The sequence below is a fragment of the Papio anubis genome, chromosome 1 (genome assembly GCF_008728515.1).
Source record: "Papio anubis isolate 15944 chromosome 1, Panubis1.0, whole genome shotgun sequence".
NCBI classification, from domain to species: Eukaryota; Metazoa; Chordata; class Mammalia; order Primates; family Cercopithecidae; genus Papio; species Papio anubis.
Window position 1 is genome coordinate 95614744 of NC_044976.1, and position 13091 is coordinate 95627834.

Here is a 13091-nt window from a genome sequence, read left to right on the forward strand (position 1 = left end):
AAGTATTGACTTAATGATCACAAGGTCCCACAATAGGCTGCCTACAAGCTGAGGAGCAAGGAGAGCCAGTCCAAGTCCCCAAACGGAAGAACTTGGAGTCTGATGTTTGAGGGCAGGTAGCATCCAGCATGGGAGAAAGATGTAGACTGGGAGGCTAGGCCCCTCTCTCCTTTTCACGTTTTTCTGCGTGCTTTATATTCACTGGAAACTGATTAGATTGTGCCACCAGATTAAGTGTGGATCTGCCTTCCATAGCCCAATGACCCAAATGTTAATCTCTTTTGGCAACAGCCATACAAACATACCCAGGATTAATACTTTGTATCCCTCAGTCCAATCAAGTTGACACTCAGTATTAACCAAGGCAACTAGCATGGTGAAACCTGCATTTTGTAAGAGTTTGCCATCTGTGTTGCTTTTGAGGCTTCATAATTTAGTTTCTCTCTGTACCTGCAGGGAAATTAGGTACATTTAAATATTGACTGCTCGTGGTTGCACAGGCCGGGTGAACCTGCCCATTCAGCTGGATCTTCCGGCAGGAACTTGGCTGAATGTGCAGACAGTGACTGCTGACATTTGACTGTCATGGTGGCCACCTCAATATTGCTTCAGTCACTTCCTCAGGCAGCGTGAGGGAAATGTGTTACTGTGGCGGTAGATGTGACTTGCTAGTGGGAAGAGGGTTTCTTTTCTTTAAAATCTGAGCATAGAATCTGTGATGGGGATAAAGAAAAGATCTCACAGCTTCTAATATGGACTATGTAAGAACAGTAAGTGGTTGAAACATTGTATATCTGAGGAGTGGAATCAGGAAAGAGCGCCTACAGTGTGCCTCTGACATAGGGGCATACTTCCTGAAGAAGTTAGCTATCTTATAACACAGGTGTTGGTTTCCCTTAAACTCAAGAAAACTACCTCTTCAAACACATACATTTCTCATATTGAAGAAAGAAAAGCATCCCATTTAAAGATTACATGTCAAGAATTGGAGTAAACCAAGGCTTCCATATAAATTGTAAGTCTCTCAACGTTTATTGAGTAGGCAATTTATGCCAAGTTTATTTCTAGATACAAGGTGGAAGCAGGGAAGGGTTCTAAACAAGCAGGGGCCAAATCCTGCAGTGATCTCCTCCAGCAACAACTCCTGGTCTACTGGGTGTCCAGCTTTGTACAAGGCTCTGGATGGGGAAGAACAGATGGGTAGACCTTACGGAATCCGTGGGGGTGACTGACCAGTCCACATACACCTTCTCTGTAGACTGCCATCTCACTCTGAGAGAGCGAGGGAAGAAAGGGAAGTATCACTGACAGAATAAGTGAGCACGCTTAGCCCCCGATAGCACTTCACCATCTGCAGCCTGGCAGCACTGCTTGCCATTGGAGTCATTGGATTACAATTCTTTTCTTTTTTTTTTTTTTTTTGAGACGGAGTCTCGCTCTGTTGCCCAGGCTGGAGTACAGTGGCTGGATCTCAGCTCACTGCAAGCTCTGCCTCCCGGATTCACGCCAGTCTCCTGCCTCAGCCTCCCAAGTAGCTGGGACTACAGGCGCTGCCACCACGCCCGGCTAGTTTTTTGTATTTTTTTAGTAGAGATGGGGTTTCACCGTGTTAGCCAGGATGGTCTCGATCTCCTGACCTCGTGATCCGCCCGTCTTGGCCTCCCAAAGTGCTGGGATTACAGGCTTGAGCCACCGTGCCCGGCCAGATTACAATTCTTTTCTAAGAATCAACTTTCCTTTTTGGCTTATACTAGTTTGAATGTTATCTTTATTTATTTCTTTTTTTTGAGATGGAGTCTTGCTGTGTTGCCCAAGCTGGAATGTAATGACATGATCTCCGCCTTCCAGGTTCAAGCAATTCTCGTGCCTCAGCCTCTGAAGTAGCTGGGATTACACGGGTGTGCCACCATGCCCAGCTAATTTTTGTGTTTTTAGTAGAGACGAGGTTTCACCATGTTGGCCAGGCTAGTCTCACGCTCCTGACCTGAATGGCCGCCTCGACCTCCCAAAGTGCTGGGATTACAGGCACGAGCCACTGCGCCCAGCCTGGATATCTGTTATCTTTTGATGGAAGTCAGACATTTATTATTAAACAAAGGAAAAATGAATAAGTATAAAATTGAAATATAAATAATCCTTTCTACTCTAATTTCCATCTTCTTGCTATACATGCGCGCGCGCGTGTGTGTGTGTGTGTGTGTTTCTTTTTCTGAGCTGCTCAGGGTACCCCTTCTCTTTTCTTTACCCTTTTTCTCTTTTTAATTTTCCTTGATTTCCAGGCCCTCATAATGATGTCCATGTAAATGAGTCCTTATTTTTGTCTTTCATTTCTGTCTTTTTTTAAATATACTTTAAGTTCTAGGGTACATGTGCACAACGTGCAGGTTTGATACATAGGTATACATGTGCCATGTTGGTTTGCTGCACCCATCGACTCACCATTTACATTAGGTATTTCTCCTAACGCTATTCCTCCCCCAGTCCCCCAGTCCCCAACAGGCCCTGGTGTGTCATTTCTGTCTTTTATGGACATTATGATGTGGTAAAATTGGACTATTCAGTGATATGACAGAAATCTATTTTACACATTAGTGCATTTGTTATTACTAAACAAATATAGCATCTATGTAAACCACAGCCTTTGTCTATCTCAATCTCTGCATGTCCAAGTCCTACCTATTTGAGTCAGCTTAAATGCTGCATCTTCAACATGTCTTTCTTATTCCTCTTGCTTACTTCATCCTTCTCCTCCTCCTCCCTTTCAAAACTATCTACCATGGCAAATAATGTCTCTCCTTGAATTTCCCACACTATTCTAGGTGTTTTATGTGTGATAACTCATTTAATACTAACCATACCCTATCATGTACATAACCTTGTCATCACCACTATTTGACAGATGAGGAAATTAAACAGCAACAGTCATAAAACTTTCCAAAGTTCATGCTATTAGTAAATAACAGATCCAGGGTTCACACCTAGATGTTCTGGTTCAAGGGTCCAGGTTTTTAACCTTATTCTATAATGCCTAACTATCTCCAGGGCCTTATGCCTAGTAGTGTTGATGAACACTGCCTTTCCTGCTACACGCTAATCATCTTGAGTGTAGAGCAGCTGTCTGACTTTCTTTGTCTCCCACACATTGCTTAGCAGGGTGCCTTGTACATTCCAGAAACTCAATAAATATTGGGCGAAGGATTGATTCTCTTATTTGTTACCGTATCACTTTCTGTGGTTTGGTTGTCCCTAAATTTAACCAAACAACGTATTAGTTGTTGGTCAATATGTTGATTTATCCAAAGCCTTATTAAGAATAGAGTAAACCATCTCCTTTGCATCTTTCATGCCACCTCTCACCTCCCCCGGCTGAAGAAGAAAATGGAATTGGTTTGACATGACAAATTTTGTGGGCTGCTTCCAAACAAGTTAATAACCTCCAGGATTTTACAAATTGATCTTTTTCTTAATGAATTGCCCCAGAAACTTTCAGTTTTGAGAGTTGGACTAACTGCTCCATAATTCATGAGCTAGTACTGATGCTCTTCTTATAGTGTAGGATGAACTGATTAATTTTTTGGACATTTTGGAAAATCTGATATGGATGACTAAGTCCCTGGCCTGTTTTAAATCTTATTTCTTAAGTCCTCTGGTAGGAATTATATTATGTCTCTGACAATAGTAGTCTTTGTAATGAGAACTGAAACAAAACAGGCATTAAACATGTCTGTGTTAGCCAAGGGCTTCATGTGATTTTTTTTAAAAGGATCAAATTATATTCTGAAGACTCAGACCTAATGGAGAGAGGTATTTTATATTTAATGATCATGTATTGATAACAAATAATGATTTATTTGCCCTATGGCAAAAGATTTAGCTATGGCATGCCTTTCCTGCTCTCAGAATCACTGTACAGAATCACTGTTTTTTTCCCCTATTCATTGCCCATTTTTGAAATTCAACCCCAACTCTTGATATTTAAGCAAGTTCATGTTCATTTGTGAGCTGTTTGCACAGCAAAATTTAAACAAATCTTTAATGCACATTTGTCAAGAAAATGGCATTAAAAGTAATTGTGGAGCCCAAACTCTCTCTGCTGATTATGATTAAAGTAGAATCGTGTTCTATTTAAGAGGTCCTGAGACTGATTATGGGGCTTGGGATACTGTAGAGAGGATAGTGGTGGTGGCTGCAAGCAATACGCAGAGCCTCACACCAAGTGAATGGTCAAAATGTTAATGGATGGTAATTCTGACAGTTATGATTCACTAATATGAATGGCCTTTGGGAAAAGTAGCTGTCTTGGACATTTGGATCATGTCTTTGTTTGGGCTGCTATAATAAACTACCACAGACTGGGTGGTAATAAACAACAGAAATTTATTTCTCACAGTTCCAGAGGCTGGGAAGTTCAAGATCAAGGCACTGGCAGATTTGCTGTCTGGTGACGACCCATTCCTGATTCATAGACAGCTGTCTTCTTGCTGTCACCTCAGGTGGCAAAAGGAAGGAGAGAACACTCTAGGGCAACTTTTATAAGGGCACTCATTCCATTCATAAAGGTTCTGCCCTCATAACCTAATCCACATCTACAATCGCCACCTCCAAATACCATCACATTCAGGTTAGGCTTCAGCATTTGAATGTAGGGGGAACATAAGCATTCAATCTATAGCAGCTTGGAATGCTGGTGTGTTTTTGTTTCATTGGTTTTAAATTTGTTCATAGAATTTGAAAAGTTATTTCACTAGTAAAAAAAAAAGTCCATGGAAGCAAAAATTTCCTCTAGTCATGAAAAACTGTAATTTTTTACACAAGTCTCAGATCTCATATTTATAAAAGGAGAATCTTGTCATGCAAGGTGTCTTTGAATAGCCTGCTGGGTGGATTTGAGAACTGCAGTATATTATAGGGTGAGGAAAAGAGTAAAACACACAAAGAGAAAAATAGACACAGAGTCTATCTTTAAGGACTTATATCCTAGTTGGTTTTTAAATGTTGAAAAGTAATGAACATATATAGCAGAAACACAAATGCGTCTACAATGAATTACAACTCTAGAAAAGTATCATGATGTCATAATGTTTGGCTTGAAGTGGAAGGAATTTTGTAAGTAGAAGCTATGATCATTTTGCTATCGAGGGATGGCAGGGGGATGACAAATCAAGGCCACAGCTACTACAGATATGATAAAGTAAGAGTCCATCTTTTGAGTCTTGTCCAAAAACCTGAGTTCAAGACCAGGTTCTTCCACATATTGGTTCTGGGATTGTGGGAGGTTTGTTTAAGCTCTGGGCCTGTTTTCTCATATGTAAGATGAGGAAGTCCAATTATTTGTCCCCCGAGGTGCCTCCTAGTTTTAATATTCTTTAACTCTACAAACTGATGGGACTGCCTGAAGGCCCACAGTTTCAGTGGTTTGATGAATCTGACCACGTGGTTGGCTTACCAGATTCTGTTGGTTGGTTCTGGCGACCATGGTGCTAAGCAGGAATGTAGGTGAGGCAGGGAAAGGAAGGACTTTCTCTATATTTCTTTGTCATTGGAGCTGATCTCCATCTCTACCTCAGTCTTTGCAAACCAATTATGAATGTAGAGTTTCTGAAGCAAGGCTATAGCTATTCATGGGACTGCATCTACCTTAGGTAACAAAGAAGGAAACAAGGCTAGAGTATTCTGGCACCTTTTTGCCATAGAGTCAATGTAGTGCGGTAGGTAAAGCATTGACTGGCTCAGTGAGTTAGATAAGTTGCTTACCCTCTTTGAGCCACATTTTCCTCATTGGTAAAACTTGCCTAATAATAGCATCTATATCACAGAGTAGGCTTAAGGATTTAAGAAAATAATCTGAAAAATGGTATTAATTGAGTGGTACTAAAGCCAGGCACTTTGTATGAGCTTTGAACTCTTACTTAATCTTACTTATTTCTCCAAAAAAGTAATGAGAATGTTGAGTAGAGTCTGAGGTATGCTAAAATAATTAGTTGAAAGACCATTAGACTGGGGCAGCTCTAGTGCCTTGTGTTAAGTAAGCAACGTGAAACCCAAATCAATATAAGATTTCATATTCTAGGTCAATTAGAATCACTAATTACCCCTAACTAATGACTTTCCACTATTTAGGCTTAACCAATCAAAAGGTGCCAACTAACCTCTGACTAGGGACTTTCCACTGGAATGATCCCGATAAGGCAACTGCTCCACTACAACCAATCAAATATTTTCTTTGCCTTGCTTTAGTTTATAAGAGCCTACCCCTCATGCTGCTTCTTCAGTAGAGCTCAAAATGGCCCACAGTCTGGAGCTGCCTGATTCATGAATTGCTGTCTGCTCAAATAAACTCTCTAAAATTTTAATGTGTCTTAGTTTATCTTTTAACAGGTGGTAGAGAGGGAGGAAAGAGAAGCACTAGAAACAATGTTTTTATAGTGTTATAGCTTCTCCTAGATCTGGCCTCTGTCCCACATATTTGCCTCAGTTTTCTCATAATTCATAGGAAAATTACTGTCAAATGTGTGACCCCCCCCTTTAAATTTCCAGAGGAAAATAAAGAAGCAAGAGAAAGTTAGTGGACATGGATTAGTGGCTAAATATGAATGTGGTTCTATCATTTTATGTTCCAATATATGCTTTTTTAACATTCTCTAATTCTTCTCCACATTTCAACTTGATAAAAATCATTTGCTGTCCTTATGTTCAGTTAGTGGATTTCTTCTGGGAGAAAAAGAGCTTTTAAAAAACCTACTGTAATGACCACAGCACAAGTGAATCCTCTCTGTAAATTCACTTGTATTTTTTCCTTGAATATTGTAATGAAATGTAGGAATAAATTTAACATCCCTGAGAGAAGCAATGGTCTCCTATTCTATTACTTTCAGGCCCACTCTTATATTGTTAATTTGTTTTTGGTCTCCATAGAGGGCAGCCTAAGACAAATTGCATTTAAAGTGAAACAGGAGTGATTTGGAAGACATAGGGTAAAACTGGCTCAGATGAAGATTTTGAAACACTGTGGTGTATTATCTAGAATGACTGAGATTCCTTCCCTTGAGAACTTTGTAAGTAGACTGGCTTCCTCCTTGTTTATATTATTTCAGGGCAGTGATAGCTGAAAGAGTGTGTGTGTGTGTGTGTGTGTGTGTGTGTGTGTGTGTGTGTGTGTTGGGGGTGGGTGGGTATTCAAAGGTCCTTCCAGTCCAATTCTTCACAGTTTAATACCAAAGGGGAAGGGACCTTCACAAAGAGCCTTTATCATTAGAGCCAACTTAATGACAAAGAGCAATTAAGCATTTCTATGGTGGGTAGTATTCTGTGTCTGTTAGCTATTATTAAAACTTATTGAGTTTTTGAAGGGATTTATCTCTTGTTGCCTGTCTTTGCCTTTGGCTCAATAGGGCAATGAAATTGGAATTGCATGCCTGCAACAACATGGGGGCGTTGCCACAGGATGAAAGATGTTACCAATTTAGCCTGACGACCACTTCAAAGTCAAGAGGAGGAACAGATGGGTTGGCATTGGAAAATTCTCCCACTTGCTTAAATAAAAATAACTCGTAAAATACTAAAGATGGAAAATTGATTTTAAAAATTAAGCAAATACAATTCAATTTTTTGTTTCTATTGGTTTTTTTTGGAAAATAAAGTTGTGTCTGATCTAGGATCAATCAAAAAATAGTTGTTGAGGGCCTAATATTCTATGTTATGAACTATGTAATACAAAATTAATGAGTGTTAAATATGTGGACTGCTTCTGAAGAGAGTATGTATGATTACCTGGACAAGCTACACTCACATGTGTGTATGTGTATATATGTGTGTGTGTGTATACATGTAAAAATATGTGTATATCTATCTATACAATTATATTAGCAGCAGATTTTATATTGGAATTATATGTATATCACATGCACATAAAACTAAACGTTAAATTGTGAGGTACTATCATGAAAAGAACTATAATCTGTGCAATATGCCATGCAGACACTGTAAAAGAAATTTTTAAAAGGAGATTAATATGAATGGAGGCATCAGGGATGACTTGATCGGGGCATTCAGGTGCATGGAGATTGATGGGTAGATGGGAGGAACAAGGCAATCAATCAAATATGACAAAGAGCTTAAGCCAAGGTAGAGGCTAGACTTGGGGAGGCAGTAAAAGGACTTGCTTAATAGAAGCTAATATTTCTTGATTTGAAATTGTAAGAGATAAAATAAACTAAGCACATGGGCTGAGAGAGCCAGACAGAGCTGGAATTAATGTGGTTTCCATTATAGGGTCCTAAATTGGAGATGGCATAAGATTTAGAGGTTGGATGAATTTGGAATTGAAGATAAGATCCACCTTCATCACTGTATTGTAAGGTTAGGGACTTGCTTAATGGAATTAATTTGGAATGATGGGAACCAAACAATTGTGTAAAATGCTATAATGGAGACAAGTAGAGTTCTAAAGGTGGGAAGGAATGTAATTTGACATAGAAATTGCCACAAGCTTGGTGACAACATTCATTTAAAAACATTTGTTAACACCAACTTTGTGCTAGGTACATCCAAAAGATAGGCTTCCCATTCTTCTGGAGTTTATAACCAGAATGACGTCCACATTTAATACTGTCCAAATTTAATACACACTACTGTTCTTGTGTAGAGGAAAAAGCAGCTTCTTTTTCTGTAACTTATTGCACATTGATTGTATTCCAGGCACTGTATTAAATACTTTACAAATATATCTGTAATCTTACAACAGACCTGTAAGGAGATACTATTATCTTCTTCTTATAAATAACAGAACACAGGCTCGGAGTGATTAAGTGATGATTAAGGTTAAGTGGCTGAACTGATGTGCAAACCCAAGCTATACAATCACAGTATTCTATAGTATAGGCATGTAGTGCATTTACACGGAAAAAGGACCAAAAAGTGGTAATGATAGAGAAATCAAGGTAAACAAGAAAGATGTAATTTGAGGAAAGCCTCTAAACACTTGTTGAACTCTCATCCCAGCTGAATTCAGGACCAGTCAGTACAGTTCATTTGTCACTGGGCTTGTCTACCTCACAAGCTCCCCATTAAGTCTTCTTGTGTTCATGCCATGGGTATTCCTAGGGTTGCCACAGCACATAACCACAAACTTTATAGCTTACACCAATAGAAATTTATTCTCTCACAGTTCTGGAGGCCAGAAGTCCAAAATCAAGGTGTCAAGTGGGCCGCATTTCCTCTGTAGGCTCTGGGGGAAATCTTTCCTTGCCTCCTCCACTGGTAGCTCCAGGCATGGCTTGGTTTGTGGCTGCATAACTCCAGCCTCTGCCTTTGTCGTCACACGACCTTCTCCTCTTTCTCCCTGGGTGCGTCTACCCTGTGTGACTCCTATGCGGACATCTATCATGGGATTTAGGGCCCACCTGGATAATCCAGGATGATCTCATCTCATGGTCTTTAACTTAATTACATCTGCAAAGACCCTTTTTTCCAAATAAGGTCACATTCACAGGTTCTGGAACCAGGACAAAGCCTTTCCTCACTTAACCATGTGTTTCATTTCAGGAAGCTCTTGCTTATGTTTTGGACAAATACAACCAAGAAAATTCAGCTTATTACCAATCTAGTTGTGGCCTCTTTACTCCTAGAGGCAGAAGACCTGCTCAGGGTTCAGCTCTGTTGTAGTTAAGGCTTCTGGTCAAGTGTGGGCAGGTGAAAGGTACACAGAGGCCCATGGGTTTTCCCCCTTTCTTAATTGGGGCTTTTGTAATATTATACAATTGATCAAGATCATACAATTTCCCCCTTCCTCCTTGGTAGGGAGAGATATACAAAATTCTCTGTTATGTTCTAGTTTGTACATAGGGCATCAGAATTTGTATTGTTATTGTACCTAAGAGTAAAAAGTCTGTCTGGAACACAAATAATGGTTATGACTTGAAGATTATTTCTTTCTTAATTTGTCAGTGTTACTCCAATAAACCAAAGTGAAAAAGATTTTCACACAGCCCTGAGTTACCATATTCTGTTCTACTCATTCATACGTCAAGGCATAAATGATAAGGTATGATAGTATGTGTCTGGAATGAAGCCCTGTAATCTGACCTGCAGATCAAAAAAGTGCTAATAAGTGGCAATCAATCCATCAGCCAACAAATGGTTTTATTTTCACTCAGTATGGGTTTCACGCTTAAAGGGGAGATAGATAATTAAGACTTCATGTTTCAAAATATTAAATATTGATTTGTAGACATTTAGCAGCAGGCATAAAGCTCTCCTGAGGGATGACAACAACTGTCTAAAAGATTATAAAAGATTTTATTTCTCTTGGTAGAATTTAGCATTTATTTCTTATTTAAAAGATGTGAAATGAGAGTTAGTAAAATATTATATCAAGGAGATAGCTCAGAGCTCTGCAAATGGATGTCATGTCTGTGGTGTGTGGCTAGCCAGAGTTAAAATAAAACCATTTTGCTAGTTTCATATCGGCTTTTGGTTTATTGAAGTGTCAGAAGGTTTATAAGCTCTTCAACTCAAGTTTTGATTGTTTTATCCAACTACTGTCACTTCTTATCAGTATTAAAGGCAAAAATCAAAGAAAAGGCCCAAGGGAGGAGCACTTCCAAATGTTGCTTTTTGCTGTCACTGTTGTAGCACTGATACTCTCTTGACAGGCCCTTTTTCTTGACACCACAGAGTAATTAGGGGGATTTTTATAATAGGCTTCACCAATTAGTTAATACATTTTCTGATTAAACACTCCTTTGTCTCAGCCTTAGAGAAACTGCCTAAATAAGTAAGAGCTGGAGATTGGACCTATCGTCAGGGCGAGAAGGGAGACAGCATGGGGAGTGCAAGTGTCACCAGGGCTTTGATCTTCCCAAGACCTTGAGTCAGGAATACTTGTCAGTGCAGGCAATTGGGACATTAGGGCCCGGCACAATATTCAGACCTCACGGAGTAATTTTGCAATCAATAGACTCACGTTATGTGTGGTTTTCTAGCACCTTGAGGAAATTTAGTGTCTTTCAAAAGGTTTATTCTACTAATAAGCTCTTTTGGTTGAGGGACTTTGTAAGGTAGAGAAAATGCCACCAAATTGAATGAATGTGGAGAGGCTGACAAAACAGTCTCAAGGTTCTGGGAACACCCAAGATAAAAGATTTACAAAGCTTGCAGAACTTCCCCATGTTGCCATAGCATTCTCACAGAAGCAATTTGAGTTTCAAACTTATTTGTACTATTTAATATACCTCAATAAAAACAACAATGCTCCCCCAAGTCTTATGCCATTTGGTTGGTTGAATCAAGTTTTTATAGTTGATAAAAGTAAAATGCACACCTGTGGTCCCAGCTACTCAGGAGGCTGAGGCAAGAGGATGGCTTGGGCACGGGCATTTGTGGGTGTAGTGAGCCATGATTGTACTACTGCACTTCAGCCTGGGTGTCGGAGTGAGATCCAGCCTACAAAAAAAAAAAAAAAAAAAAAAAGAGTAAAATGCTGAAGTCCCAATTCTTTTGGCCACTTAACGCTGGGGGTTTGTCCGGTGGATCTGAGGATGTGGTGGATGTTGGGTCTTCTCTTTCCCTGGGTTTGCAAGTGGAATTTGGGTTGAAGTTTTTATAAAACCTCTTTTCCATTGAAGATAATCTAATGTTTGAGCATGCAGCTTTAAGCAGTTCCCTCTGTTTACTAAGATTTAGGTAGGTCACATTCCTACGGGCATAAACTATGCAGAGAAATGGGCAGGAGTTTAAAGCTTCCAAATTGTAGCCACAATCTCCCCAGTGGAAGGTGTCCTTGGATCTCCATGCCCAGTGTTCTGCTTCCTATTGTTGTTGTTGTTGTTTTTGTTTTTAAATCAATTGCTCCATGGGCTTTAGAATTGCTCATTAAGGAGGTTGAGAAAGAAACAAATTTGGTTCAAGCTTTTGTGCTGAAAATTTGTGCTCTCTAAGTCTGAAGTGCCCAGAGCTAGGGCTCTGCAGCTCTTACCTCATGCTTTGATAGCTCCATTGCATACAATCTATGGCAAAGTGGAAAATATTTAATGAACAGCCTTGTTGTATATGAAATTGATTTCTTTAGCAAATATTTGTTTGGGAGTTCCATGTGTGAAACTGACAAGCAATGTCACAGTCCATTTTATTTTGTTTATTGTACAGGTATATTCAATTTTCAAATAAAATATATTTGAAGTTTTCATTTAAAAGTTTGAAGTTCTTATGATGCATTTCAGAGCTATCTTTTTCTGTAATGAAATACTTAGAATTAAAATGCATTCTTTTAAAGGCACATCCTTTTTTTATTAGACATTTGAATGCATCACACCATTTTATCGGCAGTAGTAAGTAGAGGATAGAATAGGGAAGTGACAGAAAATCCATCTGACAGAGAAAATAGACTCTGTTCATATGTGTATGTGATTGCATGTGTGTGAGTAACATTACAGCAATCGTAATATGGGGATAGATATCTTTTGGCATCATAATGTTGAATCATAAAATAAGATACAATTTTTAAAATGTGGTCTGTTTTGATCGCTTGATTATTTCATACTAGCAGTAAATAGAAAATAGACTAAGACAAGAGAATCTACTGTAGTCGATTCTAAATTAAGTCCTAGACTATATCTCTTTTACAAGTCAAAGGGAATTGGAAAGGCAAGTCATCTTTTTGGGAAAGAAAAATAGACAATATATTTAGAAATAAACACTCATATTTTGTTTTAAACATATATTTTATAAAACAAAGAAGCAGCTGTGGTTTCCATAAGAGAATCATAGAGCGTACACTAAATGGAAAATTGAGAGCTGTAAAGTTGAAGTGGGAGTTCATACCAATTATCATTGCCTCTAATAATTTAGGTAGTATTTCCTAGTATGCAAGAAAATCTCTAAAGTATATGATCATGTTCATATTTATATTTAGCTTTGGAAAAACAGAAGAAAACAAAGAAAAAATTGTCTTTTTTTTTTTTTTCTGAGAACTTCCAGGACATTTGTATTAGACATGCAAATTTCTCCTAATTATCAGGTGATCAAGGAAGTATTTGCCCTTTCTAAAATAGAAAACGTTAGATTCCGAATATAATGCACCCCGAAGAGGGAAA

At 38.8% G+C, this 13091-nt stretch overlaps 1 long non-coding RNA gene across 1 annotated transcript; it reads left to right on the top strand.

The window, feature by feature from the left end:
* The first annotated feature begins 2891 nt into the window (after nt 1-2891).
* Nucleotides 2892-11403, top strand: LOC116268976. Its single transcript, XR_004176303.1, has 3 exons — nt 2892-5191; nt 6916-7055; nt 7392-11403. It is a non-coding gene; the product is annotated as an uncharacterized LOC116268976 (long non-coding RNA).
* Nucleotides 11404-13091: the final 1688 nt, after the last annotated feature.